This window comes from Oncorhynchus masou, unplaced genomic scaffold (genome assembly GCF_036934945.1).
Source record: "Oncorhynchus masou masou isolate Uvic2021 unplaced genomic scaffold, UVic_Omas_1.1 unplaced_scaffold_871, whole genome shotgun sequence".
Lineage (NCBI taxonomy): Eukaryota > Metazoa > Chordata > Actinopteri > Salmoniformes > Salmonidae > Oncorhynchus > Oncorhynchus masou.
The window spans coordinates 107,278-132,475 of record NW_027015171.1 but is presented as its reverse complement, the minus strand read 5'-3'; the positions used below and the strand labels follow the sequence as shown (position 1 = coordinate 132,475).

At 47.0% G+C, this 25,198-nt stretch overlaps 1 pseudogene; it reads left to right on the top strand.

The window, feature by feature from the left end:
• LOC135537905 (catenin delta-1-like) overlaps window positions 1-21,613 on the top strand; it is a 53,200-nt pseudogene extending 31,587 nt beyond the window's left edge.
• Window positions 21,614-25,198: the final 3,585 nt, after the last annotated feature.

Below are 25,198 nucleotides of genomic sequence, written 5' to 3'. Positions count from 1 at the left end.
ACACCATACATACATACCTACATACCTACATTAAGAATACATACATACATACATACACCTGCAGCACCTCACCTTTAAGAACGACAAGGTAATATAATATGTTATACACCTGCAGCACCTCACCTTTAAGAACGTCTGACAAGGTAATATATATATATATACACCTGCAACACCTCTTGGAACCTTTAAGTTCAGGAGCAGAACAAGGTAACCTTGTCATATATATTAAGTCCACCTCCCTGGACCCCTTTACAGACCTATATCCATCCTGCCCTGACAAGGTAAATATATATATCGATAAAAGACATATATCATACACCTGCAGCACCTCACCTTTAAGAATGACAAGGTAATATATATATACACCTGCAGCACCTCACCTTTAAGAATTCGGGCCGACAAGGTATATATATATATACACCTGCAGCACCTCACCTTTAAGCCCGTCATTGGACAAGGTAATGGGCTTCAATGCGTTCCTCTGCCCAAGGTGTTGCATGCTTTTCAACGCCTGACAGATCTTACAAACACTGGATCGGTTTACCACATAATATGTTATAGCAGTCTGTCAGTCGATGATCGTGGCACGTAACCATTGGTTAATGCAACGTCTGAGCAGGGAATGCAACAAAATTTATACACTCTTCTCAGCAAATATATATATATATATACCCACCATTGTATACTACCCTTTCCAGTTTTTTTTCCTTCTTTATTTAACTCGGCAAGTCAGTAAGAACAAATTCTTATTTTCAATGACGGCCTTGGAACAGTGGGTTAACTGCCTTGTTCAGGAGCAGAACCACAGATAGCTTTTTTTACCTTGTGAGCTCGCTCTTTTGGGATTCGATCTTGCAACCTTTCTGTGTTGGTTACTACTTGTCCAGCCCTCTAACCTCTCTAGGCTACCTGCGGCCCCTTTTAAGAACGACAAGGTAATATGTGACTTGCTCTATGATAATCAGTCACATTGACCCCAAAGCCATTTGGCGTTTTAGACAGTGCTAGAAAGAAGAGAACGGGAGTTTGTAATGAGGCCAACATGATCTCTACTCCAAATATCCAACGAGTTGCATGTCATTACATGTTGAGTCCCCACACCATGTTTTTCAGAGAAACGAGGTCAAAGTTTGCAGTTACTTTTAAGAACTTTATTCAAATAATGAATACGACAACACAAAACATGAAATCCATAACTCTACAGTGTCTGTCTGCGTTGTTGTTGCATACACATGTAAACGTGGCCACATTTGTACACATGCAAGCAACAGAATGCATTGGCTGCATTCACTTATGTTCACACTGGTACATACATGACAGAGAAACACTTGGAAAGGCTAAAGGTCACAGCCATAATATATGCAAAGACTACATGCGGCGTGCACGTGTTTGAACATGTACACACACACACACACGTGCACATCCCATGTCGTCCCTGCACATATTATGGTTGTGACCTTTAGTCTTTCCAGGTCAGATTCCATTCGGAGAGGCTTGGGAGGATAAATAATGAATCAGTTGCCACGTTAAATAATCTCTCGTCACAGAGAATGTGTACAGGCTTTATTCAAACACATTTCCCCCGTGTGACACGTCCCTGGGGACAGCACATGCAGATGTGCCCAAATGACCCTCTCACAAACCAAGGACCCTGACACCCATGACAGTTACACAGAGTAAACAACATCTGAGAAGTGCTAAAGGGGAGGGAGGGGGTGAGAGGTGATACGGGTCAGAGTCATCTCTGCTCTCTAAGCAGCAACTAAAAGGAGAAACGTTAAAGCCCATATGAACGCACGGCACCAGAGTACAGACTGCCCGTCTCTCTGGGGCTGATTCATGTGGGCTTTGGTTCGTCTTTTCCACTGGTCCACTGGTTTGAGCTGTTCAACGTTCCATACAAATAGAAGTCTCAAGGTTTAGGGAAGCACTCGCCATGATCACGAGTCAAAGTTTTGCACTTGGGCCACACAGAGAAGGTCTGAAATGTCGGCATCACTCGATGTCTGGCCTCTTAAATCCAGGGGTCCATCCTGAGAGCGGCATTGTCTGGCGTGGACATCTGTCAAGGTGTTGGTGTAGTGGATGCCTCTCTGAATGTCGTCAGGGTCCATCTTGGACGGCACCTGTTTGCTCGGATGTCTGGCCTCTTAAATCCAGGGGTCCACAACCACCACACCTCTTCTTCCTTGACACCTTCTAGAACTTTATCACTGCAGTCAGAAAACACAAAGTCAATTATTTAAAAGTCCTGAACAGTCCTTCTGAAAAGCACTTTGTCTCTCTTGGCTAAATACCAGGAAGTTTGAAAAGACCGACTGAGTGGGCGTGGAGCTCATATTCATGAGCTGGCCTTGACTGACAGCTCTTTGAAAAGCCTTTGTCAAGCAACTTGGATGCAGCGTTGCAGTAAAATCACCTCAAGCAAATGTGGTGAAACACAAAGAACCTCAAACAATATTGCATCAATTATATGTTTATATATATATTTTATATACATCTCCCGTTTAGAATGTATTTTGATGTGGTTCACAGCAGCACTGACAGATGTTTTGAAAGAGACCCCCCCCCCCCCCACCCCTCCCTTTGTTCCATGCTGACTGAAGACCCATCGAGCCAGTAACTAGCGAACACCAGACATGGATGAAAGGGGAGTCGTCTAAGTATCTTTGCCATAGCTGAATAGGGTAAACTCTAGTTATATTTACTGAAAACCTACAGTCAGGTCTTGGCACCAGTAGAGGAGCTATCCAGCTATATAAACCATGCTCTTCTGCAAACACGCCTTCTCCCACGTCGGTTACACGCTCCTTTTGGAGCTGACTGTTTCCTTGCAGAGGTTTCCATGGCACCAGCCATCTTGACAATGAGCACTCAATGTTTTTCATCAGAAAGGACGAATAGCAATAAATAATTAAGTCAGTCATCGTCATAATCTACTTTAGTCAATACATTTACAACCATTATCAACACATACAAATGACACAACCTGCACTCATTGAAATGCGTGCGTGAACACACACTTTTACTAGTATTGTAAATGGGTGATGTTTGATATTAAGATGTTAACTATAGACGGCCATTTCATGTATTTATGTAGCCTGTCTTGGACAAATATAAACACAGGTTTGTATTATTTCTCTTTTCCCCTCTGCACTGTTGGGAAGGGCGTAAGCATGTCACTTAGTCTACACCTGCTGTTTACCTGGAACGTGTACGCTGGTGATCAGCATGCAGGTACAGGGAGTGGATAGCAGGGAACAAAACCAGGAACAAATCAACAGACAGGGAACAAAACCAGGAACACGAGTAGCATTCAGACAGGGAACAAAACCAGGAACACAAGGAGCATTCAGACAGGGAACAAAACCAGGAACACGAGTAGCATTCAGACAGGGAACAAAACCAGGAACACGAGTAGCATTCAGACAGGGAACAAAACCAGGAACACGAGTAGCATTCAGACAGGGAACAAAACCAGGAACACGAGTAGCATTCAGACAGGGAACAAAACAGAAACAATAAGGCCTGGGGAAGGAACCAAAGGGAGCATTGACCGTAAACAGAAACAATAAGGCCTGGGGAGGTCATCAGGAAGGTCATGGAGTCCAGGTGAGTCTCATGAAGTGCAGGTGCGCGTAACGATGGTGGCTGGTGTGCGTAATGATGAGTACACTGTTGACAACGAGCGCCAGAGAGGAGGAGCGCGAGTAGACGGGACATTACCCCAATCATGTGACGAATAAACATTTATTTTATTTGACACGGAAATACTTTCCCACTTCTCTCTCATGGTCAGTCACTCACTCACCTACAAACACTACTGGTGACATAGCAATCTGGGTTGCATGGGCAGAACATCCCCCACTTCACTCACTCGTGTGTATTAAAGCCAAGTGTGTGTGTGTGTGTGTGTACACAAGTTAATATATACACCTATAGCACCTCACCTTTAAGAACGACAAGGTCATATCTTTATCTATACACACTTAGTTTATATACACAAACAGAACCTGCAGCACCTCACCTTCACACCCACAGCCTTAAAGCCCCTTGCATATCTATCTCAATTACCTCGTACCCCTGCACATCGACTCCATACTGGTACCCCGTTTATATAGCCATGTTATCATTACTCATTATGTATTTATATACTTTTGTTATTAAGTGTTTCTATCATTTCTTCTATTTTCTCTGTCTGCATTGTTGGGAAGGGTCCGTAAGTAAGCATTTCACTGTTAGTCTACACTTGTTGTTTATGAAGCATGTGAGGAATAAAATTAGATTTGATTACCCACGCACCCTTTATCTAGTCAAACACAGCCATGCTGCAGGCTACCTAGCTACTGTCTTTCATGTCAGAATGAGAGCAACACACAACCACCAACACCACCTCCCTCATTCCCTCTCCTCTCCCCTTTCCCTCTCCCCTTTCTCTCTCCCCTTCCCTCCCCCTCTCCTCTCCCTCTCTCCCTCTTCCCTTTCCTTGTTCCCTCTCCACTCCCCCCCTTCCCTCTCCCTCTTCCCTCTCCCTGTTCCCTCTCCCCCTTTCCTCTCCCTCTTCCTCTCTCCCCCTCTCCTCGTTCCCTCTTCCCTCTCCTCATTCCCTCTTCCCTCTCCTCGTTCCCTCTTCCCTCTCCTCTCCCTCCCTCTCCTCTCCCTCCCTTCCCTCTCCCTGTTCCCTCTCCTCTTCCCTCTCCTCGTTCCCTCTCCTCTCCCTCCCCTCTCCTCGTTCCCTCTCCTCTCTCCCCTCCAGGTGAAGACAGATGTCCGTCGTATGAAAGGTATCCCATCCCTGGTGTCCATGTTAGACAACCCTAAGAAGGAGGTCCACCACGCTGCCTGCGGAGCACTCAAAAACATCTCTTACGGACGAGACCCTGACAATAAGATCGCCATCAAGAACTGTGATGGAGTACCGGCCCTGGTCAGACTGCTGAGGAAGACCAGAGACCAGGACCTGACCGATACCATCACAGGTAATACTACTGCTGTTACTACTAGTGTACTACTGCGGTTACTACTAGTGTACTACTGCGGTTACTACTAGTGTACTACTGCGGCTACTACTAGTGTACTACTGCGGTTACTACTAGTGTACTACTGCGGCTACTACTAGTGTACTACTGCGGCTACTACTAGTGTACTACTGCTGTTACTACTAGTGTACTACTGCGGCTACTACTAGTGTACTACTGCGGTTACTACTAGTGTACTACTGCGGTTACTACTAGTGTACTACTGCGGTTACTACTAGTGTACTACTGTTACTACGGTTACTACTAGTGTACTACTGCGGTTACTACTAGTGTACTACTGCGGTTACTACTAGTGTGTACTACTAGTGTACTACTGCGGTTACTACTAGTGTACTACTGCGGTAAGTGGGAGACTGAAGTGTGTAGTGGTGATGATGATAATCCATCTTCCTCAGGCACGCTGTGGAACTTGTCGTCTCACGACTCGGTGAAGATGGAGATCGTGGACCACGCCCTGCACGCCCTCTCAGACGAGGTGATGGTAGCTCACTCGGGCTGGGAGAGAGGGAACGAGGCAGGAGGAGAGGAGAACCTCAAACCACGACACCTGGAGTGGGAGACGTCCCTCACCAACACAGCTGGCTGCCTGAGGTACGGAGAGGGAGGGAGAGAGAGAGCGAGGGATGGATTGTACAGTGGGAGGAAAAAGAGAAGGGTGATATGGCTGTAATATCATATCACAATATGTTTCTCATTTTTTACGGTATTTTAAAGTTTCTGAATAATACAAGTTGTAAATAAGTTTTATGCTTCAACATTGACCGTAGAATTGCAACATATTAATTATTTATGGTTTTATTGGTCTTTTTCCATTCTGATGGTTTTATACTCAACCAAGCTAGGACCAAACTGTGAAGTCGTCCAATTTGTCAAACTTTTCATTTGAACTTAGGCACTGTATCAAAATATCATGATAGACGATATTGTAAAATACATACCAGTGTTGAAGATGTGTCAGCCAGCCATGAAACAGTAATGTATAGTCCATTAGTGACGGGTAGCTGTGTGTTGGTCTTGCAGTGTGTGTGTGCATGTCTGTACAGGTGTGCCTGAGATATTTCCAGAAGGTAGGGCAGAGTGGGAATGTGCTGTGTTCCCCAGTGGGTGTGTCTGTCTCTGTTAAAGGCAGGCTACAACACAATGACTGGCCCAGTAACCTGATCTACGATCTCACTGTCCCCTCACTCCACTGGAGTTTAACAACCACAGGCTTGCATCCTAAATGGCCCCCTATCCCCTATATGGGCATCCCTAACATTAGTGCACCACATGGAGAATAGGGTGCTTTTTGGGACGTGACCACACGCTTTCAGACTTTCAGTCTCTGCAACACACTGACATAGGACCACTCAGTGTTTTATTACTAATGGTTGTGTGCTGGAATCCTTATGTGGCCACTGATTGGAGCCACTCCCATTCCTCTCTCTCTCTCGCTCTCGCTCTCTCTCTGTCTCTCTCTCTGTCTCTGTCTCTGTCTCTCTCTCTGTCTCTCTGTCTCTCTCTCTCTGTCTCTGTCTCTCTCTCTGTCTCTCTCTCTCTCTCTCTGTCTCTCTCTCTCTCTCTCTCTCTCTCTGTCTCTCTCTGTCTCTGCCCATTTCCCCTCTATTTCTGTATTGCTTGTTTGTTTGTTTTTTCTCACACACCTTCTCTACCTCTCCTCCCACCGCTCTCTCTAAAACAGGAACGTGAGCTCAGAGCGCAGTGAGGCCAGGAGGAAGCTGAGAGAGTGCACAGGATTGGTGGACTCGCTCATGTACATTGTCCAATCACAGATCAACCTGAAAGACGTGGACAACAAGGTGTGCACGCACACACTGCTGTTTTATCTGGTGATCCTGAGCTTTGATTGTGTCCGCATGTATTTTAATCCTGTTCTCCTTTTCCTTCGTCTTATCCCCCCCCCTCTCTCTCCCTCCCTCACCCTCCCTGTCGGTCTCCAGCTGATAGAGAACAGTATGTGTCTGCTGAGGAATCTGTCCTATCAGGTATTGTTGTCCTTTCTGTTTCTTTCTACAGTGTTTCATCCTGCCTTTTTTAGTAATGTGCTGTGACCATTTTAATTGTACTTTAAAGAGATTGTCTGGTACTTCTGTAGACTTTTTAGCCAGTAGTTCTTAGTGTTGCGTGGTATACCCAAACTTCTGTACTTTTTCCGATACCAGCACATGACAAACGGTTCGGTCCTAGATAAAGGTACTTCTGTCAAATGAGTGTCACGTCATCTACTGATTGAGAGAGGATCAAGTTAGTTTATCAGCGCAGCCAAGGTCCCCTTATGACGTGAGAGCACGGTGCCCACTCCACTCCCCCGTGGCTAACACTGGCCCGTTCCACTCCCCCGTGGCTAACGCTGGCCCGTTCCACTCCCCCGCGGCTAACGCTGGCCCGTTCCACTCCCCGCGGCTAACGCTGGCCCGTTCCACTCCCCGTGGCTAACGTTCCACTCCCCGCTGGCTAACGTTCCACTCCCCGCGGCTGGCCCGTTCCACTCCCCCCCGCTGGCCCGCTCCACTCCCCGCGGCTGACGCTGGCCCGTTCCACTCCCCCCCGCTGGGTTCCACTCCCCCGCGGCTGACGCTGGCCCGTTCCACTCCCCCGGCTGACGCTGGGTTCCACTCCCCCGCGGCTGGCTGGCCCGTTCCACTCCCCCGCGGCTGACGCTGGGTTCCACTCCCCGCGGCTGACGCTGGCCCGTTCCACTCCCCGCGGCCGCTGGCCCGTTCCACTCCCGTTCCGCGGCTAACGCTGGCCGCGTTCCACTCCCCCGCGGCTGACGCTGGCCCGCTCCACTCCCCCGCGGCTGACGCTGGCCCAGCTCCACTCCCCCGCGGCTGACGCTGGCCCGTTCCACTCCCCCGCGGCTGACGCTGGCCCGTTCTGAGGAAACACTGAGTGTGACCAAAACCTTTATTCCTTCACGTCTGTCCCAGTCAAGATCCTATTTGCTCGAGCCTTGAACTGGCTGTGTGTGTGAATAATGTCATGTCTTAAAGAGAGACACTGTTATCAAATAAACAGATTGCTTCTTCTATGCAAATATTGTTGATCAGTACAATAAAGTAAGTCCCAAATGGAAGGGAAACAATTGTTTTTTTTTCATCTGCAGCACCATGAAATCAGCCAGAAAGCTCTACCTCAATTCATGGTCACGCTGCTATTCAATATGCATTCAGCTGTAATGTGAATACACCTAGATCTTGATTTGCTCAGTTTATCAGTAGAGATTTACTGTTCTAATACATTATTACCATGTTATGTAGTTAGGTTAGTAAAAAAAATGAAGTCAAATTGATTGTATAATTCATTCATTTAACGCATACATTCAAAAATAAAACATTTAAATTAAAACTCAAAAATCTGTCTGGTTCAAGTGCCATTCTGTGACATTGGCCATGGTATTGTTTTAGTACTGTATTGTGATACTTAACCTGGTATCCGTATGGAAGTTGAACTTTTAGCATGGTAACGACACTGTTCACAGTTGTGAAAGTAACGCTCACGAAGCAAAAGTGGTCCCTGAAAATTGCTTACTACATCACATATGTATAGATATGTGCACAACGTCAGTGCTCACTCTGCTGTGTGTGCATCTTGCTAGCTGTCACTCAAATAGCGAAGGGGCTGAAAGCTCATTGGCTAGAACTTGAAATGCTAGGGGGCTGACCCACATGGGGGGAAATGGCGCAGTATAGTTCCAGAAAAAGTTACTTTCAAACTAGGGATTTCGTGGCTAATTGAGTTAAGGTGGTAATTCTGCTCCTCGATTCTGAATGTGTGAACGACACGTTGACACATCAGCCCAAAGCCAGAGGGGTAAAGAACATACTGAGTAGGCACCAAGGTTTCACAGCAAGTCTTTAAATAAGTAATATTATACGATATGATTGTAAACTTGACTTGACCTTAGGTTCACCGGGAGGTGCCGGGCGCTGAGCGCTACCAGGAAGCCATGTCCCTCAACCAGGGCCCCGCCCCTCCACTGGAAAGACCAACCGCTTCAGCTCCCGCAGGGGCAAAGGTCAGTGTGTGTCTGTGTTTGCGCGGGTGTCTCTGTCTGTCTGTGTGAGTGAGAGTGTTTATATTATCTGTCTGTGGAAGGAAGGCAGATGGAGAGTGAGAGTGATGCAATTGTTGACTTTAGTGTGTGTACACAGTATAGTGACAGTGTAGCAGGAGAGACAGCAGAGAACCAGTGGTTGGCCTGGGATGTTGAATGCTATTTACCCCCATCCTAAAGAATGTTCAGTCTCACTCCTTAATGTCTGTGTGTCTGTGAGGGAAATGATTTGTTTCTCTATTTATGAACAGACATTTTGTTTTTGATGGTTTGTCTTTGTGCTGGCGTGGATGTTGGTGTGTTTTTGCTGCGATAGTTTCTAATCTAATCCTACATTTGATCTATGCTGATGCTTTGGTGGGAGGAGGTGTCTTGGTGGCTGGGTCACTGCTGCTGTTCTCGCTTGACTCAAATGATCTTCCTCTCTCCTCCTATCATTTAATCCTCCCTCGTTCTGCTCTCCTCTCTGCTGTGGAACAGATGACTGGTGTTCTAAAGGTAAGCTCTGACCTCTGCTTGTTAGAGCATTAATTAGGACTGGCTAATGATGTCAGTCTCCTAACTCTATGCATGCATTGTCATGCTCTCTGCCGTCTCCTAGAGGACGATGTGTGTAAGAGACAGTGTGCAGCATGTGTGTGTGAGTCTGTGTTAGCATGTGTGCTCCTACCTAGCGGCTTTTTCAGTGGCTCACAGAGCTGTGTGGTTCTAGAGAACCATAGTGGTTAGAGGGTTCTAGAGCACCGTAGCGGTTAGAGGGTTCTAGAGCACCGTAGCGGGCGGAGGGTTCTAGAGCACCGTAGCGGGCGGGGGTTCTAGAGCACCGTAGTGGGTGGGGGGTTCTGGAGCGCCGGGCGGGGGGTTTATTGAGTGTTCTGTGCGTCTGTTTCTCAGTGTTCTGATTTTCTGTTGCAGGGAGAAATGAAGACGGAGCAGATATGATTGACATTCCAAAGAGGACTACACCTGCCAAAGGTAACACAGTATAAAGTGGCATCATGTAGACTGGAATATGCATGTTTCCCCTGTCCACTCATCTGTTGTACTGATCTGAAAGAAGTGACCAGGCGACAGCTAAGCCAGCCTAATGAGCTTCCATCACATTGTTTTCACCTGTGAAGTTTTTCCCTGGGAAACGAGGTCAAATCATGTCAGTGATCTTCAGTTCTGAAATTCCGAGCTCTGACTTGGAATTCCAAGTTGGATGACCATTCAAAGTGACCCCCCCCCCCCGTCCCAAGCTCCCAGTTCTCTTGAACTCACTGAAGTCTGAGATTTATGAATGCAGCAACAGTGCAGGTGAAAATGAGAAGACAATGAGATGCCTCCATGTTTCTACCACCTCTCCCTCCGTGTGTATCTCCAGGTTATGAGCTGTTGTTCCAGCCAGAGGTGGTGCGTGTCTACACCTCTCTGCTAAAGGAGAGTAAGAACCCCACCGTGCTGGAAGCCTCCGCCGGAGCCGTGCAGAACCTGTGTGCCGGACGCTGGACCGTGAGTCAACCACACCACCACCACCACACACCTGTTAGAGACACCACGGCCTGTTAGTTTAACACAACCACCACCAGGCCCAACACCACCACACACCTTGAGACACCACGGCCTGTTAGTTTAACACAACCACCACCAGGCCCAACACCACCACACACCTTGAGACACCACGGCCTGTTAGTTTAACACAACCACCACCAGGCCCAACACCACCACACACCTTGAGACACCACGGCCTGTTAGTTTTTAACCTGAACACAACCACCACCAGGCCCAACACCACCACACATCTTGAGACACCACAACCTGTTAGTTTAACACAACCACCACCAGGCCCAACACCACCACACACCTTGAGACACCACGACCTGTTAGTTTAACACAACCACCACCAGGCCCAACACCACCACACACCTTGAGACACCACGGCCTGTTAGTTTAACCCAAACACAACCACCATCAAACCCAACACCACCACACATCTTGAGACACCACAACCTGTTAGTTTAACACAACCACCACCAGGCCCAACACCACCACACACCTTGAGACACCACGACCTGTTAGTTTAACCTGAACACAACCACCATCAAACCCAACACCACCACACATCTTGAGACACCACAGCCTGTTAGTTTAACACAACCACCACCAGGCCCAACACCACCACACACACACCTTGAGACACACACCTTGAGACACCACGGCCTGTTAGTTTAACACAACCACCACCAGGCCCAACACCACCACACACCTTGAGACACCACGCCTGTTAGTTTTAACACAACCACCACCAGGCCCAACACCACCACACATCTTGAGACACCACAGCCTGTTAGTTTAACACAACCACCACCAGGCCCAACACCACCACACACCTTGAGACACCACGGCCTGTTAAGTTTAACACAACCACCACCAGGCCCAACACCACCACACACCTTGAGACACCACAACCTGTTAGTTTAACACAACCACCACCAGGCCCAACACCACCACACACCTTGAGACACCACAGCCTGTTAGTTTTTAACACAACCACCACCAGGCCCAACACCACCACACATCTTGAGACACCACGACCTGTTAGTTTAACACAACCACCACCAGGCCCAACACCACCACACATCTTGAGACACCACAACCTGTTAGTTTAACCCAAACACAACCACCACCAGGCCCAACACCACCACACACCTTGAGACACCACAGCCTGTTAGTTTAACCCAAACACAACCACCATCAGACACACATCCCTTTCAGCCTCCTTACTTGACCTCTAACAGAAACCCTTTACACCTGGACCGTAAGTCAATCACAGTATAATCACAAACTCCACCTGCAACCCAGACACCACCTTTCTAGACTCTTGTTAAACCACAGTCTAGTACTCAAAACAGTCTGTCCATTTCCTGAACACAAATACACTACAATATTCATTGATCTTTATGTATTCTCTGTCTCAGTATGGGCGGTATAATTGATCTGTATGTATTCTCTCTCTGTCTGTCTCAGTATGGGCAATATAATTGATCTGTATGTATTCTCTCTCTCTCTGTCTCAGTATGGGCGGTATAATTGATCTGTATGTATTCTCTCTCTGTCTCTGTATGGGCGGTATAATTGATCTGTATGTATTCTCTCTCTCTGTCTCAGTATGGGCGGTATAATTGATCTGTATGTATTCTCTCTCTGTCTCAGTATGGGCGGTATAATTGATCTGTATGTATTCTCTCTCTCTGTCTCAGTATGGGCGGTATAATTGATCTGTATGTATTCTCTCTCTCTGTCTCAGTATGGGCGGTATAATTGATCTGTATGTATTCTCTCTCTCTGTCTCAGTATGGGCGGTATAATTGATCTGTATGTATTCTCTCTCTGTCTCAGTATGGGCGGTATAATTGATCTGTATGTATTCTCTCTGTCTCAGTATGGGCGGTATAATTGATCTGTATGTATTCTCTCTGTCTCAGTATGGGCGGTATAATTGATCTGTATGTATTCTCTCTCTGTCTCAGTATGGGCGGTATAATTGATCTGTATGTATCTCTCTGTCTCAGTATGGGCGGTATAATTGATCTGTATGTATTCTCTCTCTGTCTCAGTATGGGCGGTATAATTGATCTGTATGTATTCTCTCTCTCTCTGTCTCAGTATGGGCGGTATAATTGATCTGTATGTATTCTCTCTCTCTCTCTGTCTCAGTATGGGCGGTATATCCGTGCGTTGTTGCGTCAAGAGAAGGGTCTTCCCATGATGATGAGCTGTTGGCCCATGGCAATTGATCTGGTCAGGGCCATGTCTGGAGCTCTGAGGAACCTGGCTATCGAGTCGCAACAGAGACCTGCTCGGTTAGTACAGTTTCTGTGGAACTGTTTGGGCGGTATAATTGATCGGTATAATTTTTCTTCCCTCTCCCTGTTTCTCTTGCTCTCTCTCTCCCTCTCTTTCTCCCTCTCTCTTTCTCCCTCTCTTTCTCCCTCTCTCGCGCTCTCTTTGAGCCAACCTGTGTTATCAAATACTACAACTATGTCTCTCTAACTCTTGTCTCTGTAGGTAAACATGCAGTTCCCCACCTGGTATCCAACCTGCCTGGTGGGGGTCAGAGCCAGCCTGTGAGGGCTCTGTCAGAGGAGACGGTGGTGTCTGTACTGAGCACCCTTCATGAGGTTCTGGGCTCCAGCCTGGACGCTGCCAAGATCCTCAGAGCCTCGCAGGGCATCGAGAGACTGGTGCTCATCAATAAGGACGGGTAAGCTGTGTGTGTGTGTGTGAGTGTGTGTGTGTGAGAAAAGAGGTACATGTGTCCCTTTCCTCAGTCTGGATGATGTTGAACAGAAGTGTCAAACTCGGTCTCTGGTGGGCTGAGGGTCTGCAGGGTTTCTCCTTTACTGATCAATTAGACACTAATTGAAAGGAAAATTGATCTGTATGTGTCTCTTGAACATCGGGTGGAATGGTCTGGATGATGACCTCCCTGGGGTGAGGGGGGTGTATGTTTCTCTCCTGGGTCAGGATCTGATCTGTATGATCCCTCCTGTCTCAAATGGGGGTATAATTGAGTATGACCTCCTCTCCGGGGTCAAATGGAATGGGGGGGTGTATTCTCTCCTCTCAGGGGGGGATAATTGATCTGTCCTCCCTCCGGGGTGGAATGGGGGTGTAGTTGACTCTCTCTGTCCGGTATGGACTGGTTGATCTGTATGATCCTCCGGGGTAGACTCCTTCTCCGGGGTCAGTATGGAATGGGGGGGTGGACCTCTGTCTCCGGGGGAATGGGGGTGTAGTTGATCTCCGGGGTACTGGGTGGGTGTATTCTCTCCTCCGGGGTCAAATGGAATGGGGGTATAATTGATCTGTATGTATTCTCTCTCCTCCGGGGGGAATGGGGGGGTGTAATTGATCTCCGGGGCAGACTGGGGGTGTATTCTCTCTCTCTCTCAGTATGGGTGGAATGGGATCTGTATGTATCTTCTCCTCCGGGGTGGAATGGGGGGGGGTGTGGAGTTGACCTCCCTCCGGGGTGGAATGGGAGGGGTATAATTGGACTGGGTGTATTCTCTCCCTCCCTCCGGGGTGGACTGGGGGGTCAATGACTCCTCCGGGGTGTCTCTGTAGGTATGTGACCTCCCTCCTGTCTCAGTTGAGGTTCTCCCTCCGGGGTGACTGGGGGTATAGTTGACCTCTCCATGGAATGGGGGGGTAAGTCTCTAGTTGACCGGGGTGGAATTGAGGGGTGTAGTTTCTCCTCCTCCGGGGTGGATGGGGGTCAAACTCCTCCGGGGGGGGGGTTTCTCCAGAATTTACTCTCTGTCTAATTGGGGTGGGATTTGATTGACCTCCTCCGGGGTGGACTGGGGGGTGTAGTTGACCTCCCTCCGGGGTGGACTGGGGGTGTAGTTGACCTCCTCCGGGTCCTGGGGGTATGGGACTCCCTCCGGGGTGGACTGGGGGTGTAGTTGACCTCCTCCGGGGTGGACTGGGGGTGTAGTTGATCCCTCCGGGGTGGACTGGGAGGGGTAAGTTGACCTCCCTCCGGGGTGGACTGGGGGTAAGTTGACCTCCTCCGGGGTGGAATGGGAGGGGTGTATTGACCTCCCTCCCGGGGTGGACTGGGGGGTGTAGTTGACCTCCCTGGGGTGGACTGGGGGTATAATTGATCCCTCCAGGGTATGGATTCTGACCTCCCTCCAGGGTGGAATGGGAGGGGTGTAGTTGACCTCCCTCCGGGGGTGGACTGGGGGGGTGTAGTTGACCTCCCTCCGGGGTGGACTGGGGGTGTAGTTGACCTCCCTCCGGGGTGGAATGGGGGGTGTAGTTGACCTCCCTCCGGGGTGGACTGGGGGGGTCTCAGTATGGACTCCGGGGTGAACTGGGGGGTGTAGTTGACCTTCCTCCGGGGTGTAGTTGACCTCCCTCCGGGGTGGACTGGGGGGTGTAGTTGACCTCCCTCCGGGGTGGACTGGGGGGTGTAGTTGACCTCCCTCCGGGGTGGACTGGGGGGTGTAGTTGACCTCCCTCCGGGGTGGACTGGGGGGTGTAGTTGACCTCCCTCCGGGGTGGAATGGGGGGGTGTAGTTGACCTCCCTCCGGGGTGGACTGGGGGGTGTAGTTGAATCACCTCTTTCTGTTTGATGCTGTTTCTCTTTCTGAGTCCTCCAGTTCTCTCTCCTGATAGGAACCGGTCAGAGCGAGAGGTGCGTGGTGCCGGCCTGATACTCCAGTTAGTTTGGGGCTATAAGGAGTTGAGGAAGACCCTGGAGAAGGATGGCTGGAAGAAGACAGACTTCATGGTGAACCTCAACCCGCCCAACAGCACCCAGCCCCGGGTCAACGGAGGATATGAAGACAGTACGCTGCCGCTCATTGACAGGGGTGAGACAGACAATAACATCTAGCTACACACACACACACTGAGGTCTTCACAGGTCTACCCCAATATCTGAGACCCGACTCCGGAACTAAGTGTCTGAGTCTAAAATTATCCCTGGGGTCTGGGTTGGATCCATGTTTGATTGCCACAGGTCTCTGGTCTATGTAACTACAGCTGATGGACCCGACCACAGCTCTGAATAGCCTATAGCGGTTGTATTCAGTGGTTTTCTGTGGGGACCCCATTCCCCCCCCCCCCCAGAATTTCTCACAACCCACACCCCCCACAAATCTAATGACACAACCCTGAAATTTGTCAATTTCCATTTTTACATCAACCTTTTATTCATTACATTTTCATCTCTCTGAAAAATACATTTACTCAATAAAATTATAATATTTCTCAGAGTTTGTATATTCTCCCAATCTGTGGTCTTAATTAAAACCAAAAAGAGTATTTGTTTATGTGGGGAACCCAGTCACCTATCTACAATCTCCGACCACTCGCCTATAACCGACCATACTATAACCTACCACACTATAACCTACCACACTATAACCTACTACCACCACACTATAACCTACCACCACCACCACACTATAACCTACCACCACCACCACACTATAACCTACCACCACCACCACACTATAACCTACCACCACCACCACACTATAACCTACCACCACCACCACACTATAACCTACCACCACCACCACACTATAACCTACCACCACACTATAACCACCACCATAACCTACCACCACCTATAACCTACCACCACACTATAACCTACCACCACCACCACCACCACACTATAACCTACCACCACCTATAACCACCACCACGCTATAACCTACCACCACCACCACACTATAACCTACCACCACCACCACACTATAACCTACCACCACCACCACACTATAACCTACCACCACCACACTATAACTCTTGATACTAGCCATCCCGGATCCGGGATCGTAAATACAGCCTCAAGCTCATTACCATAACGCAACGTTAACTATTCATGAAAATCGCAAATGAAACTAAATAAATATGCTAGCTCTCAAGCTTAGCCATTTGTTAACAACACTGTCATCTCAGATTTTCAAAATATGCTTTTGAACCATAGCAAAACAAGCATTTGTGTAAGAGTATTGATAGCTAGCATAGCATTTAGCCTAGCATTCAGCGGGCAACATTTTCACAAAAACAAGAAAAGCATTCAAATAAAATCATTTACCTTTTGAAAAACTTTGGATGTTTTCAATGAGGAGACTCAGCTAGATAGCAAATGTTAGGTTTTTCAAAAAATATTCTTTCATCACGTTTGGCTACCAAAAAAAACAAAAATTCAGTCATCAAAACGGCAAACTTTTTTCCAAATTAACTCCATAATATCGACTGAAACATGGCAAACGTTGTTTAGAATCAATCCTCAAGGTGTTTTTCACATATCTCTTCGATGATATATCGTTCGTGGAAGTTTGGTTTCTCCTCTGAATCACATGGAAGAATACTTGCAGCTGGAGATTACGCACCAATTTCGACGCAGGACACCAGGCGGACACTTGGTAAATGTAGTCTCTTATGGTAAATGTAGTCTCTTATGGTCAATCTTCCAATGATATACCTACATATACGTCACAATGTTGCAGACACCTTGGGGAAACGGTAGAAAGTGTAGGCTCATTCCCTGCCCATTCACAGCCATATAAGGAGACATTGGAACACAGCGCCTCCAAAATTTTGCTCACTTCCTGTTAGAAGTTTCATCTTGGTTTCGCCTGTAGCATCAGTTCTGTGGCACTCACAGATAATATCTTTGCAGTTTTGGAAACGTCAGAGTGTTTTCTTTCCAAAGCTGTCAATTGTATGCATAGTCGAGCATCTTTTCGTGACAAAATATCTTGTTTAAAACGGGAACGTTTTTCATCCAAAAATGAAATACTGCCCCTAGAGTCTCAAGAGGATAACCACCACACTATAACCTACCACCACCACAACCTACCACCACCACACTATAACCTACCACCACCACAACCTACCACCACACTATAACCTACCACCACCACACTATAACCTACCACCACCACACTATAACCTACCACCACCACACTATAACCTACCACCACCACACTATAACCTACCACCACCACACTATAACCTACACTATAACCTACCACCACCACACTATAACCTACCACCACCACACTATAACCTACCACCACCTGGCTATGGACCTACCACCACCACGCTATGACCTACCACCAGGTCACATGTTTACCTACCACCACCACGCTATGACCTACCACCACCACGCTATGACCTACCACCACGCTATGACCTACCACCACCACGTTTTCTATGACCTACCACCACCACGCTATGACCTACCACCACCACGCTATAACCTACCACCACCACGCTATGACCTACCACCACCACACTATAACCTACCACCACCCATTATAACTACCACCACCACACTATAACCTACCACCACCACACTATAACCTACCACCACCACACTATACCTACCACCACCACGCTATGACCTACCACCACCACGCTATGACCTACCACCACCACGCTATAACCTACCACCACCACGCTATGACCTACCACCACGCTATGACCTACCACCACCACGCTATGACCTACCACCACCACTATAACCAACACCACCACCACACTATAACCAACACCACCACGCTATAACCACCACCACGCTATAACCACCACTATAACCACCACCACTATAACCACCACCACACTATAACCACCACCACACTATAACCACTATAACCACCACCACACTATAACCTACCACCACACTATAACCTACCACACACTATAAACCACCACACTATAACCACCACCACCACACTATACCACCACCACACTATAACCTACCACCACACTATAACCACCACCACACTATAACCACCACCACACTATAACCACCACCACCACACTATAACCACCACCACCACACTATAACCACCACCACTATAACCACCACCACACTATAACCTACCACCACCACTATAACCTACCACCACCACACTATAACCTACCACCACCACACTATAACCACCACCACACTATAACCACCACCACCACTATAACCACCACCACCACACTATAACCACCACCACCACACTATAACCACCACCACCACACTATAACCACCACCACACTATAAACCACCACCACACTATAACCACCACCACACTATAACCACCACCACACTATAACCTACCACCACCACTATAACCTACCACCACACTATAACTACCACCACCACCACCACACTATAACCTACCACCACCACACTATAACCTACCACCACCACACTATAACCTACCACCACCACACTATAACCTACCACCACCACACTATAACCCTATAAACCACCACCACACTATAACCACCACCACACTAACCACCACCACCACACTATAACCACCACCACACTATAACCCACCACACTATAACCTACCACCACACTATAAACCACCACCACACTATACCACCACCACACACTATAACCACCACCACACTATAACCTACCACCACCACACTATAACCACCACCACCACACTATAACCACCACACTAGCTGTCTCTCATCCTGTGACTGTGTTTGTTTGTCAGGAGGAGGAGACAAGCGAGACATGATTCCACTAAATGATATGGGACCAGGTATGTCTGCACACACACACACACACACACACACAGGCCTAAACACACAGCTGTTAACAGGCCTTGGCTGTCTTCCAGATGCCTACTCCACACTGGACCAGAGGGGGAGGAAGAACACTCTGGACGGAACACTGGAGCCTGCTGACAAAGACACAGCACAGGTACACACACACACAGAGCATGTTCTCGCATGTCTCACTAAATACTGTGGTTAGCTTCTTTTCTCACAAACGATTTCTCACTTAACTTCTGACACTAACCCACTTTATCAACACTCTCTTCCCCTCTCTCTCTCTTCCCCTCTCTCTCTCTTATCTGATTTTTCTGGTTTTCATATTGTTCGTTCTGAACACACCCATCTCTCTTTCTCTTTTTTCTCTCACTCTGCTTCAACCCACCACCTCTTCTTCCCTCTTCTCCCCCCCCTTTTCTCTCATCTGATTCTTCCTTACCACCCTTTTCTCCCCCTCCTCCCTGTTGTTTTTTTTCTCGCAACCCACCCCTTTCTTCCCTCCCCCCCCCGTTCTTTCTCCCCCGTTCTTTCTTTTCCCCCCGTTCTTTCTTTCTCCCCCGTTCTTTCTTTCTCCTCCCCGTTCTTTCTTTCTCCCCCCCCTCTTTCTCCCCCGTTCTTTCTTTCCCCCCTCCCCCGTTCTTTTCTTTCTCCCCCCCGTTCTTTCTTTCTCCCCCCTCCTCCCCGTTCTTTCTTCTCTCCCCGTTCTTTCCCTCCCCTTCTTTCTTTTTCTCCCCCGTTCTTTCTTTCTCTCCCTCCCCGTTCTTTCTTTTCCCCCGTTCTTTCTTTCTTTCTCCCCCCGTTCTTTCTTTCTCCCCCCCCGTTCTTTCTTTCTCCCCCGTTCTTTCTTTCTCCCCCGTTCTTTCTTTCTCCCCCGTTCTTTCTTTCTCCCCCCCGTTCTTTCTTTCTCCCCCGTTCTTTCTTTCTCCCCCCGTTCTTTCTTTCTCCCCCCGTTCTTTCTTTCTCCCCCTCCCCGTTCTTTCTTTCTCCCTCCCGTTCTTTCTTTCTCCCCCGTTCTTTCTCCCCCCCGTTCTTTCTTTCTCCCCCCCGTTCTTTCTTTCCCCCGTTCCCCCGTTCTTTCTTTCTCCCCCCCGTTCTTTCTTTCTCCCCCGTTCTTTCTTTCTCCCTCCCCGTTCTTTCTTTCTCCCTCCCCGTTCTTTCTTTCTCCCCCCCGTTCTTTCTTTCTCCCCCCCGTTCTTTCTTTCTCCCTCCCCGTTCTTTCTTTCTCCCTCCCCGTTCTTTCTTTCTCCCCCCCCGTTCTTTCTTTCTCCCTCCCCCGTTCTTTCTTTCTCCCTCCCCGTTCTTTCTTTCTCCCCCGTTCTTTCTTTCTTTCTTTTCCCCTCCCCTCCTCCCTGTTCTTTCTTTCTCCCCCTCCTCCCTGTTCTTTCTCCCTCCCGCTTTTTTTTTTTCTCCCCCCCTCTTTCTTTCTTTCTCCCCCCCGTTTCTTTCTTTCTCCCCCTCCTCCCTGTTCTTTTCCCCCTCCTCCCTGTTCTTTTCCCCCTCCTCCCTGTTCTTTTTCCCCCTCCTCCCTGTTCTTTCTTCCCCCCTCCTCCCTGTTCTTTCTTCCCCCCTCCTCCCTGTTCTTTCTTCCCCGTTCTTTCTTTCTTTCTCCCCCTCCCCGTTCTTTCTTTCTTTCTCCTCCCCTGTTCTTTCCCCTTTTCTCTTCCTCCCACCTTCTCTTCCCCCTCTCAGGGAGGGCTGTATGAGGAGAGGCGGGACTCTGTTCCTCTCATGGACTCTTATGACGGTTAGGCCACACCCTCCCACACACTGCATGTGAGCGCATGGTATGTGTGTCCACCGACTGAACACCTGCCTCTCTCACTAAACCGCATGGCCTAACTAACCTCTCTGTGTCCCCCCCATTGTATTGGTGTTTTTTTCTTGCTCCCTCTGCTGGTGATTTGTATATTTGATATAGTATGTTGTTGATCTTGTGTCTTGATGTTCGTTTCATTTGTTTCATGTCTGTATACATATGGAATTTTGTCTTGTGTGTGTTTGATCTCTTTTCAAGCGTCTGTGTCATGTATTGATTGGTGATGTTTAGGCTGTGTGTGTTCATGTTGTCTGTGTGTGTTCATGTTGTCTGTGTGTGTTCATGTTGTCTGTGTGTGTCATGTATTGATTGGTAATGTTTAGGCTGTGTGTGTTCATGTTGTCTGTGTGTGTTCATGTTGTCTGTGTGTGTCATGTATTGATTGGTAATGTTTAGGCTGTGTGTGTTCATGTTGTCTGTGTGTGTCATGTATTGATTGGTAATGTTTAGGCTGTGTGTCATGTATTGATTGGTGATGTTTAGGCTGTGTGTGTTCATGTTGTCTGTGTGTCATGTATTGATTGGTGATGTTTAGGCTGTGACCGATATTGTCTTCACGAGCAGGTTCTGTGTCCTCTCAATCCTCTAAGTTTATACAGCTGGTTAATGAGTTGCACTCTTACTATTGAAATGTTTATTGCACATGGTAGTAACCCTTCTCTGTGTGTGTCTCTCTGTCTCTCTGTCCTGGTCTTCCCACAGAGAAACTGGATAGTATGCATCTGGTCTTCCCACAGAGAAAAGAGAGCAGCCTCTACCGGCCTACTGCCCCTGCTGAACCTCTGGACACTCACTGAGGGACCACTGACTCCACTAGAACTGGACTCTCTCCTTCTGTGTCTTTCTCTCTTTCCTTTTCTCTTCTTCCTCTCTCCTCTCAATTTCTTAATCTTCTTTCCCTCTTATCTCTCTCGGGGTCTGTGACATAAGCCACTTGCATGACCTTCAGCCTTCCTCACCTCCCTCGCTCTCCCTCATTCCTCTATTTAGACTGTGTGACTTTTAGCCACTAAATGAACACTATGGACTCCTGACATCCCTCTACTACCTGTTGACACTACTATGACATAAGACCACTTCTAATTTAGTAACTCCTCCCACCACAGTGACACACTAACCCCCAACACTACACTAACTCCTCCCACCACAATCGGGACATTTGGGACTTCATCTGGGAACTGGGAACGTTCTCCTCCACAGTAACAAAGCTAATCAAAAGGGAACTGTTGGAATGGGATTCAAACTGTAACTGAACTTAAACTGACAAACCCCCCTTTTTTTACTGGAATGGTTAAAACTGCATTTCTACAAGTGATTGTGAAGATTTCCAGTCAAGGTTTTTTTCTTCTTCTTGTGATAACTAATTACCACTAAACTTCTGTTTCCCAACAAAGAATCAATGTTTGTTGATCTACCGCCGGTGTTTCATTGGTCTTTGTTTGAGGTGTGATGGTGGAGTTGTGGTCCTGACTACAGTGGTGAACACGTGCCAAACTACACACCACTATTGCAGTGACTTTCTACTACAGAGTATTTCTCAACACTACTTCTCTTCTCAGAGCCATCTGTTGTGATGTTCTAGTGTACATGACATCATTGGGTGATGTCAGACAGGCACTGGTGTGCCATTGGGCAGTGTTGTGGGGAAGTAAGTAGTTTGACGACCACTTTAACATTTTACACATGGGTCTTGCGTCACAGAACATTCTTGATCGTCTGTTCTGCAGATTATATTTCTATGATTTTTCAGCCATGTATAATAGACCAGTGAACCGTTTCGGCTCTATTCAATACATTTCTATCTGTGTGGCTCTTTAGCGTCATTGTTATTACCCCCTTTCTCAACTCCCTCTGGTTCTAATGGTTCTCCTGAAGCTATGGGAGAAACCACAGATTTGATTGTTGATCCAGTGACTGCATTTCTTTCAATCTGCAAATCTCTATATATATGAATGTGTAAATATGTGCTCGCCTTCAACTACGTCTGTGTGGCTCATGGCTAACTGGAGTGCCTCGTTCGTTGATTGGTGTTTTTAAGGTGGGATGGGGGTCATTCACTAGCAGCAACATTCCAGAACATTGAATCCAAATGGAATGTATAGAACAGTTTTTTTGTGTGTGTGTTCCGCATAATAACACAATGGAATGTATAGAGTTGATATGATTGATGCTCTGCATATGGAACAGAGAGAACCATTCTAGTGCCATACGTTCCACGTCAGACTGGAGTGTTCCAGCCTACTGAACCTACGCCTGGGTGTCCATCTACCCTGCTGGACTGGCTGGTGTCCATGGAGACCACAGAACACTAAGAGGGGAGAGAACACATTTAGCTGGTTGTTTCCTCCAGACAGAGTTCCTTTAGTACCGTAGAAGACATTATTATTCTCAGTGCAGAGTAAGATGTAGATATTTTCTCAGTAGATTAAACACTAAGGGTAAAAGCGTTTCTTGGTTCCTTTGATTATTTTCATGCCAATCCAACACTACAAATGGTCAGTCTCAGAAAAATGTAAATGAGTTGCCTTGTAACCAGATATAGTCGTAGAATGAGATGATCTAGAACTGATACAGGAAATGATGTGGGAGTGGAATCCAATGGGAAAGTGGGACTAAAGAGGGACGGAGCATAAAATTAAATTAGCAAGATTTGTATAAGTGCAAAGACCTGATTTTGATTCTAGTTGCTATTTAAAAAATAAATAAAATAAAAAGCAAATGTAACTATATATAGAAGATAAATATTTGTTAATTTGACTGGTTTTATGTATTGTTTTTATATTTTATGATTTGGGTTTATTCGTCTTGCAGGTATTGTGGGTGAACGCATATGCAATCAGGTTTATTTTTGAATTGAGAAACATTTATGGTTTATATATTTTAATTATAGAGAAAACAAGCAAAACACAATGTAAAATCAATTTTACATTCCAAATGGTCCCCTATTCCCAATATAGTACACTACTAAATGGCCTGATATGGCTCTGGGTGAAAGTAGCTAACTATATAGGGGACAGGGGGTCATTTAGGAGACAGTCCAACTCTCAATTTCTGTCAACAGTTTATTATTGGAACGCTGATCTAAAATGTGATTCTGAATGAAAACCTTAATCTCTTCTATGCCTTGGCTCTTAATGTTGCACATTTCTCTCATGAATGGAATATGTAACAAGCAATACTGTTTATAATAAATAAAATAAAAAGTGCTTTTTTCAATACTGGCCTTGACTTTTTCTCTCAAGCTCTGTGTGATTTGAGAAATGCATGTGTTGCAGTAAATGTCAGTAGTTGTCCCTGTACAGTTGTACTCTTCATAAACACAAACATCAATCATACAGTGTCATGCAGTGTTGAGACCCTGAAATCAATGGGTGAACTAACGCACGCCTCTGATTGGCTAAAGTCAACAGAATACTTTTCAACATTGAACTGAAGATTTCAACAGGTTTGCTCTTGATCAGATCAAATGGCTCTTCAGCTGAGTGCGGAACGACAGACGTTGATTTATCTCCCTCACCAACTTCAAACGTGCTATCTGAGCAGCTAACCGATCGCTGCAGCTGTACATAGTCTATTGGTAAATAGCCCACCCATTTTCACCTACCTCATCCCCACACTGTTTTTATTTATTTACTTTTCTGCTCTTTTGCACACCAGTATCTCTACCTGTACATGACCATCTGATCATTTATCACTCCAGTGCTAATCTGCAAAATTGTCATTATTCGCCTACCTCCTCATGCCTTTTGCACACAATGTATATAGACTCCCCTTTTTTTGTACTGTGTTATTGACTTGTTAATTTACTCCATGTGTAACTCTGTGTTGTCTGTTCACACTGCTAAGCTTTATCTTGGCCAGGTCGCAGTTGCAAATGAGAACTTGTTCTCAACTAGCCTACCTGGTTAAATAAAGGTGAAATAAAAAATAAAAAATAAATCAACGACGCGCCGAAAAGACCCCATGATTCGAATGTGCAGTCTTGGCTTTTCCCACGTTAACTACCCATGAACACGCACGATCGCCCCTCGCGATTTTGACGTTGATGAGAACTCCTTTCTGAAGTGTGACGTCAGTCCGTGAATTTGACCACGTTGTGGGAATCGATCAACTCGGGAATATGTCAACATTAACTATTTGAAACAAATTGGTTGGCGATATTCTGATTTTTGAGAAAGCAAGTCACTAGATAAGAAAAGGCC